A 9,976-nucleotide genomic window follows, 5' to 3' on the forward strand; every position below is an offset into this window, starting at 1 on the left:
AATGGGTATGAGACATAAAGCAGGAATGGGTCTGCGCAAGCCTGAGTATGTTGTCGAAACTACCTAAAACCCCTGTGCAGGCTGAGGCGCATCAGGGTCCCTATAGTACCATTGTGAAAAGTACATGTATTAAAACGCTGCGTTTTACACAATACAGGGAACACATGGTGTAATTATTGCAAAAGTAATGTGAAATACAGGGAACAATTAAAACCCTGCTTCTCCAGACGTGGAAAGCAGCGAAGCCTGGCACTTGGGTCTTAACACCCACACCAGCACCCTCTAAGACTGTCAGTGACTTCCTGCAGAAGTAGAATACAGCATAGGAACTCGATAGTGGTCAGCTTCCGAGAGGATGAATACGAAATCTGAACAGGTACCTGGAGTAGTCTTGCCTAGGAAGGCGGAGTACGGTCCCTGCAAAACCAAATATTCCGAGTTCTTACGAACTACGGGTCTAAAGATAACCTCAGGGTTATTAGATCAGAACCCCCAGGTTATTAAGAACCTTCGGGTCCCCATGCAGTCTCCGGGTCCTGAAAAGATCTCAGGTCCTGGAAAAGGTAATCCTCCAGGTTCTTATATAACCCCGGGTTCAAAATGAGCTCCGGGTTAAGAGAAACCTCCGGGTTCAAAACGACCTCCGGGTCCAATAGAAATATCCGGGTTCAAAATGACCTCGGAGTCTAGAAGAACCTCCGGCTTGCCAAACGACCTCCGGGTCCAAAAGAAACCTCCAGGTTCAAAACGACCCTACCGGGTTCCAAAACGACCTCCGGGTTCAAAATGACCTTCGGGTCTAGAGGAACCACCGGGTTCCCAAACGACCTTCGGGTTCAAACCGACCTTCGGGTCCAAAAGAAACCTTCGGGTTCAAAATGACCTCCGGGTCTAGAGGAACCTTCGGTTTCCCGAACGACTTCCAGGTCCTAAATACGACCTCAGGGTCTGAATGAACCTCCGGGTTCCCAAATGACCTTTGGGTCCTTACTCAACCTTTGTGTTCTAAAGGTGACCTCCTGGTCTAGGGCAGCCTCCGGGCTCCACAAACGACCTTTGGGTCCCAACAACATCTCCGGTTTCTGAAACAATACCACGGTTCTGTTCGATCCCAGGATCCAGCTATTGAATCTCCGCGTCCATAAGAGAGACCTGCTATCTCCTGGGAAAAATTCACGAGTAACCCATCTACGGAAGGTGGAATGTGACGCATCCCTATACTCCATGTTCACGAACCTATCACATCTGGTTTCGTCTGTAAGTCTTCCCAAGGGTAGCTTGACGACGCATTGGAAGACACTCCCATTTTTTGATAAAGGAAGACATTGCTCTAAAAAGCCTACCTACCAATTAACGAGAGTCTTCCCGACGGAGGCGACTTCGAGTCGAAAAGATACACGAGAAGGTCCCCTTGAAGGTCAACACAACCATCAGGTTCCTGGACAAAAGTTCAACCAGCCTCCGGGTTCCAGGACGCAAGTCCATCCAGCCTCCGGGTTCCAAGACGAAAGTCCATCCAGCCTACAGGTTCCATGATGAAAGTCCATCCAGCCTACGGGTTCCAGGACGAAAGTCCATCCAGCCTCTGGGTTCCTGGACAAAAATCCATACAACCTCCGATTTATGAAGAATCGCATCCACAAGCCATGAGTTACAGAAGGATGTATCTCTAAATCTTCGGATTCTGGGAAAACATGCCCATGATCCTCCGGAGCATTGATTTTAGCCTACCTCTGGTTGCAGATTGCAATATTACATGGTTGAGAGTGGCCAAGAATCAATGGCAGAGTTCAACTTAGAGCATTTACTAGGTCCTACATGGTGGTTCTTCCTGACCATCCAGTTCTGAACCTAATCTGTCATACTAGGACTGCTAGAAAAAGGCTACCGCTGAACTAGACAGCTAGTGAGCATTATCAACCTGCGCCTAGGGCTTAACTAGAAGCATCGATCGATATTGTCTTCTGACAATCGATCGATATTTGTGAATGGTGTATCGATCGATATCCCAATAGGACCATCGATCAACACTTTCTTGTGATCAACAGACGGCAGTTTAGATCCAAGATCTAGTTACTTAACCAGTGAAACATTGCCATCGCTGATCACTTTGTTCAAGGGGTTGAGCTCTAATATATCATGAATGCAACTGATAGGCATCTATAGGATTATAATCGCCAACACCTGAATAGAAACCCTGCATCTAATACCTTTCCAATTAGTTACACCCCCAAATCATCTTGTTAGTCGAGAAATAGACTTGCTCAATTAGGATTGTTATTTACATTTATACAATAAAACAATAAACACTTAGAATTAATAAATTACTAGATTTAATAGGTTCCCTAGCTCCTTGTGGATTCGATCCCTAAGTACTACAATTGAACCTCTTATTTGAGAAAGTAATTCACTCCTTAGGGAATTTGAGTGGTATCAACCGGCCTCCAGGTTCCTGTTGAAAGAAGCTCCGGCTCCGACCCATGCATCCATCCCTGCCTCCAGATCAATAAAAGGGATTACTAGATCCTATGATCTTGCGCATAACTGGAAACCCACACATATGACGCATGGAAAATATTTGACAATCGCAGGAATGGGCTAGCACAAGCCATAGTATGCGGTCAAATATAGTACTCCTGCTCAAGAGCCTACTTCCATGAGGGATACGAAGTTAGTATAATGCAAGGTATTGCCTGAGGAGCTTACACGCATACTCTCAGGCAGGGAGCATATTACACATAATGCAAGGTACTGCCTAAGGACCTTACACGCTTACTCTTAGGCAGGGAGCATATTAAATACAAACGCAAAAGTACTATATTCAAACTCAGAGTTTGTACAGGGAGCGATAATGGGTATGAGACATAAAGCAGGAATGGGTCTGCGCAAGCCTGAGTATGTTGTCGAAACTACCTAAAACCCCTGTGCAGCCTAAGGCGCATCGGGGCCCTAGAGTACCATTGTGAAAAGTACATGTATTAAAACGCTACGTGCTACACAATACATGGAACACATGGTATAATTATTGGAAAAGTACTGTGAAATACATGGAGCAATTAAAACCGTACTTCTCCAAAAGTGGAAAGCAGCGAACCCTGGCACTTGGTTCATAACACCCACACCAGCACCCTCTAAGCCTGTCAGTGACTTCCTGCAGAAGTAGAATACAGCATAGGAACTCGATAGTGGCAAGCTTCCGAGCGGATGAATACGAAATCCGAACAGGTACCAGGAGTAGACTTGCCTAGGAAGGCGGCGTACGGTTCCTGCAAAACCAAATATTCCGGGTTCTTATGAACTCTGGGTCTAAAGATAACCTCAGGGTTATTAGATCAAAACCCCCACGTTATTAAGAACCTTCGGGTCCCCATGCAGTCTCCGGGTCCTGAAATGATCTCAGGGCCTGGAAAAGGTACACCTCCAGGTTCTTATATAACCCCGGGTTCAAAACGACCTCCGGGTCCAGAGAAACCTCCGGGTTCAAAACGACCTCCGTGTCCAAAAGAAATCTCCGGGTTCAAAACGACCTCCGAGTCTAGAGGAACCTCCGGCTTCCCAAACGACCTCCGGGTTCAAAACGACCTCTGGGTCCAAAAGAAACCTCCAGGTTCAAAACGAACTCTGGGTCTAGCGGAACTCCGGGTTCAAAACGACATCCGGGTCTAGAGGAACCTCCGGGTTCCCAAACAACCTCCGGGTTCAAAACGACCTATGGGTCCAAAAGAAACATTCCGGTTCAAATTGACCTCCGGGTCTAGAGGAACCTCCGGGTTCCCGAACGACCTCCGGGTCCAAAATACGACCTCAGGGTCTGAAGGAACCTCCGGGTTCCCAAATGACCTTCGGGTCCTTACTCAACCTCTGTGTTCTAAAGGTGACCTACGGGTCTAGGGCAGCCTCCGGGCTCCAAAAATGACCTTCGGGTCCCAACAACATCTCTGGTTTCTGAAACAATACCACGGTTCTGTTTGATCCCAGAATCCAGCTATTGAATCTCCGGGTCCATTAGAGAGACCTCCTATCTCTTGGGAAAAATTCACGAGTAACCCATCTACGGAAGGTGGAATGTGACGCATCCCTATACTCCAAGTTCACGAACCTAACACATCTGGTTCCATTTGTAAGTCTTCCCAAGGGTAGCTGGAGGACGCATTGGAAGACGCTAACATTTTTTTGATAAAGGAAGACATTGCTCTAAAAAGCCTACCTACCAATTAACGAGAGTCTTCCCGACGGAGGCGACTTGGAGTCGAAGAGATATACGATAAGGTCCACACAACCATCAGGTTCCTGGACAAAAGTTCAACCAGCCTCCGGGTTCCAGGACGCTAGTCCATCCAGCCTCCGGGTTCCAGGACGAAAATCCATCCAGCCTCCGGGTTCCTGGACGAAAATCCATACAACCTCTGATTTATGAAGAATCGCATCCACAAGCCATGAGTTTCAGAAGGATGTATCTCTAAATCTTCGGATTCTGGGAAAACATGCCCATGATCCTCCGGGTTCCAAGAAAGCACGACACAAGGTCATCGCAGCATTAATTTTAGCCTACCTCTGGTTGCAGATTGCAATATTACATGGTTGAGAGTGGCCAAGAATCAATGGCAGAGTTCAACTAATGGTTCCACCTTCTTTATTCGGCATGGGCACTACTGCTCACCGCAAACAACATGTCCAAGAGTTCTACTCCGGTACCAAGAATCAACTAGGTTATCTCCAAGTACCAAGACGAACATATTGAACGTCCCCCCTGTCAAAAGTCAGGGTACAATCCTAAGACAACATAAGAAGCTACAACTATAACATCAAAACCTCAATGAGCATCAAGTATGGTAAACTCAATAAGGAGACCGGTGCGAAGACCTGAATGAAAGTCCATTACAGCTCTTACAAGCTCAAAAGGCGCAAGCAAGGCCAGCGGAATCAAGCATGAAGATCCTTAGTTTCGGCCTCCGGGTCTTATTAAACCTCCTCATCCCCCTAATCCTTAGCCTCGCCAAGATTCTCCCTCTCAGAATTCCTGGGTCCTGACCCATACACTCCTCCACCCGATTCAGAGAGCCTTAAGAAATGCAAACTGAAGTCCTGCTTGAACTAAGGCTGAGTATAGCTACAGGAGCAGCACAAGCATATGGGGTATGAGCGGAAGCATCACCCTTTATGCAGACGTTCCCGGCTTCTCCATCAAACTTTCGGCCAACTCCAACCAATCCTCACCATAGGGGCAACGTCTCATCCTTTTAAAGGGGACGATGAAAGTCTTACAGGCTCAACTTGATCCTACGCAACAGCGATGTCCGCCCTTAGAGCATTTATTAGGTCCTACATAGTGGTTCTTCCTTATTATCCACTTCCAGGCAATCGGAATGAAGGGTACAACTACATCCACATGACCATCCTCACTCAGACCAAACACATGCCCATTGAAGCATGTCTGTAAGTCTATCTACATTCGTCCAGGCCATGACATCATGCCCACTGGGTTCACCGACGAATACACTACCTGATCTAGACCACGTGTCTGTATCGAGTCAAGGATTACTGCACATTCTCCAGGCCATACATCTCCAATCAGGCTGTGAATTCTTTCAGACCGAGCGCAAGTACATCCGAGCACTATCGACAATAAAATTTGATGGCCCAGGCTACGAGCCGACGTCCTACTCCAAACTCAATGAGGATCTTGATACTACGGTGCAAATCACGAAGTCCTATGAAGAAAAAAATGTTATTTCCTACCTTCAAACATGAAACCAGAAAATAAGGGGCAAACTGTTGGGGAAAAATATTCCATGAAGAGATTACTCCAGCTTCCGGCTTCCAGGTTCCTGCCCCCGGGTCTGGGTCCCTGCCTCCAGCCTCCGGCTTCCAGGCCGAGTGATTTATCCTGCCTTAGGATAATTGGAAATATTCCTTTAATAAGATAACCAGCTTGGAGAATAGGGAAAGAGGAAGTATTCCAATACATATGACCTCCCTTCAGAAAAAGAGAAATATTCTATTATCTAAGGATATAATGAATATCTCCAAATCAAAAGAGAGAGGCACGACCTCCACTATAAATATATGTTTCTAAACCTAAAAAAAAGGGTCGAAGACGTCCATAACCAGAGCTCACCAATTCTACAGCCACTAAGGCAAGGTTTCGCACCTAGAAGACCATCTTCATCTACAGGCTTATAACCGACGAATCCCTGCGATTATTGTCAACTAGATGAATATATATGCTCCCTGCAGCACGTCTACAACTCTACTTACTGGCTCAGGTCACGATCTCCAGCTCATCAGCAGGGTCCCTCCATACTCATTGAAGCACCTCGACACATCATGCTCACTGCAGCATATCGACAGGTCTACCATCTATTCCGCCCATGTGCCCCCTAGAACAGATGACTCCTACCAACTACAGAACTACGTGCCCATTAGGCCATGTTCCCACTGGAGCCCCGTGCTCCCAAGGCTACATGCCCATTAGGCCATGTGCCCACTAGAGCCCCGTGCTCCCTAGGCCACATGCCTCCATCAGGCTACGTGCCTCCATCAGGCTCCGCGAGCATCTTGGCTCCGTGCCTCCATATACATGAACTACGAACTGCTTGATCCCTCACTTAAGGGTACATACGCAATCCCAACTGAAGGATGCAGCTATAAACCCAAACACGTTCCACGGTTCCACACCTAGACGCTCAGGGACCACACCTAATGGTAGGAACCATAAACTACAGATCAGGAGGCACCCAAGGACCGACCCTGGTAGTCGAAACCATCGATCATAGATCAAGAAGACCCTGGGATCTTCACTATCGGTAGGCGGCCCCTGCCTAACGACCAATCTCTCCTTCTGCTACTAAGGCACCAACGACATAAACTGGCCCATACCCATATGGCAGTATCCTAAGAGCAGGATCTCTCGGTTTATCAACTATCGAAGTAGGAGAATAAACTCAACGACGCGTCTCCTTCCTCCTATCATTCCGTAGAGCTGAGCACTGATCGCTTGTACACAAAAATACCCTAACAAACGCCTCGCGGTCTCACTTAAGTCGACATTAGGTCTACATTTTAGCAAACCCGAAAACTCTTCGAAACAGCCTCCACTCTTTTTCTCTCTCGTTTCTCGGCCAAATCAAGTGATTCTTCCGCCTAATCCACTCGATTTTCAACTCTCTATCCGTTTCAATCCCTTATCCTTTGATTCAACATGGTATGAACCAGAAATTTTCTAAATTTTTGTTCTTGTTAGGGTTAAGATAAAACATGAACTAGAACCGAGATTTTAGGGCTTGCATGGATCGATTCGTTACAGTGGAATTCTAGAATAGAGATTACGGCTCGATTCAACCGATTGTTAGGCTTTGCAAATCAAAATTGCTTCGTATGAGTTTTTGCAGGTTCCCGTGGAGGAGAAATCGATCGATGATACACAACTTTCATCGATCGATTATCACACCGAATATTGATTGACATCGATCCGTTACCGTCGATCGATATCGCACCAAGCCATCGAACCGAACTGAATTCCTATTTTTGTTTATGGTTTTTGGTTGCAGATGTATGAAAGGAGGACGAAGCAGAGGTTCGACGTAGGCGGCTGTAGCACCAAGCGAGCCAGGACCCTTGGCCACGCGAGCGCGAAAACAAACCCATACCGCTCTTTGACCGCTTCGATGACACGCGCAAAGCAGCAAAGAGCTCGGAATGCAGAAACCACGCAATATCAGGCTCGTGGGACGACTACGACAGCATATTCTTCAACGAGTGGCTGAGAGTTTCTATCGAGCCAACACGATTCGTCGACCCGGACGTGATTCGCTCGCTCGACATCAGATCAGACCTCAAGGACATGTTCGTGGAGCTGGGTATGGGAAACATGGCCACCAACCCACATGTCCTCTACTCGGAGCTGGTTCGTCAGTTCATTGCCACAGTGCAGGTCTACTACCGCAACGATAGGGCAAAGCGAGCGAGCGAGGGCACCTTGACCTTCTTCATCTGTGGCATCTGTTACAGAGTCCCTCTCTCGACCCTCTGCACTATGTACGGGTTCCAGAACGCGGAGCTCGAGCACACCATAGAACCCGGTTTCGAAGGGAGATCGGCGTCTTAGGGGCACATTGCTACAGGCTTCTTCGACTCGACCTCAGCTCTTCAGACGGACATCCGTCACCCTACTCTGTGCTACTTCATGAAGGTCCTTTCCAACACTCTGTTGTGCAAGATGGAACCTAGCAAGGTTAGGGTTCAGGAGCTCACATTGGTCTATTACGCGGTTAGGAGCTTGGTTCACTTGGAGGGCCTCGAGGAGCCCACAGACGACGTGTGGCCCAACCTCGGAGCCATTTTTGCTGAGCATCTAGTCAAGCTCAAGATGTGGCCATTCTAGTCACCGGGGAAGAAGAAGGAGACGGTCTGGAGTCTACATACACCGATCTTCATACACTGCGGAGTACCGCTAGATGCTGCTGCGATGGATGACCATATCATCTACATGGATGCAGCGCACCTGACGAGCGCACAATGGCTCAAGGATAACCGTTACTGGAGCTTCAGGGACGCGGGACGGCACGCACTTGGTGGAGCTGCCACTTCTTACACTCACAGACATTTACACAGCCTTACCAACATCCAGTTCCGTCCTGACCCGCACCTCCTCCGTGCCCCATCGACCATGCCACGACGCTACACGGTCCAGCGACCTGGAGGACCTCAGCCGCACCAGCCCGAGGCCGCACTCTTGGCATTCCCGCCTATGCCAGACATGTCTACACGCCCTGAGGGAGATTTCCAGCGCGTAGTAGTCAATACTCTCACCGCCATCTGGGCTAGAGTATCAAGATGTCGCTGTTCGAGTAGGAGGAGTGTGCGAGCCAGCTCACCATCAGCAGCAGGCCCATCACGCCAGCGCAGAGGCGCCTCCGAGGAGACCACCGACGAGACTACTGATGAGGACTAGTCCTCATATTTCTATCCCTATCTACTTATGTTTTCTTCTGTTCCCATACTTTTAGGATATATTCTCGGATTTATTATCTTATGTTATGACTGGAGTTTATCTTTTGCTAATCTTGCATATGTTTGGATTGTCTAACCGAGCTAACCTGGCTGCAGCTAGCATAGAAATTTTCTGTCTCTTCACCGTCGAACGACGAAGAGGTGTTTACGTTGATCGACGGTAGGGCAGTTATGTCGATTGATTACATGGTGTTTATGTCAATCGACATTCGAGGCCGAAGGGTGCGAATATGCTTTTCTCTTTTCTAACATCTAACTCAATAATTATGATTTATTCTCTACCCGATCTAAGACTGATTATCACTGGGGACAGTGAAATTTAAGTCTGGGGGATGTACTTACTAATATTAGTTTGCTATATGATTTCTATCTAAAAAAAAAAAAAAATTCAAATCGTTTTATCGACTTAAGAAGGGGATAATGATCTTATTAAATTTTTGCTTGTTATCTAACCAATCTTTAGCACCATTCTAGACTTACTAATTGCAGATAGTACTGAGATTGTTTGAAGGAACTGAGATTGTTTGAAAGAACCAAAGCTGACCTCCAACACTAAACTTGACACAACTGCTTTTCTTGGGGCTTGGTATACGTGGGATCGGATTCTTCAAACAAGTCTGGAAGGTAAAGCCTTGTGTAGATAGATTTATCACCCTCGCTCTCTCAATTTTTGAAATATATATTAAAAAATATATATATATATAGAGAGATTTATTAGGAAGGAATTCGAACTGGACTTGGTGGCTACAACCATTAAGGCTTGCTTCATAAGAATTCTATAGGTAAAGGATTAGAACAGGACTTGGTGGATACAACCATTAAGGCTTGCTTCACAAATAATCATTGTATATATGTCAAAAAGAAGTGAACAGGCCACTTGGTGGCAACCACCAGTAAGGCTTGATTCATGAAATCCTGTCCAATCTTGGTCAATGATCTTGCAAATATAAGCAGACTTTGACTA

The sequence above is a fragment of the Brassica oleracea genome, chromosome C7 (assembly GCF_000695525.1).
Source record: "Brassica oleracea var. oleracea cultivar TO1000 chromosome C7, BOL, whole genome shotgun sequence".
NCBI lineage: Eukaryota > Viridiplantae > Streptophyta > Magnoliopsida > Brassicales > Brassicaceae > Brassica > Brassica oleracea.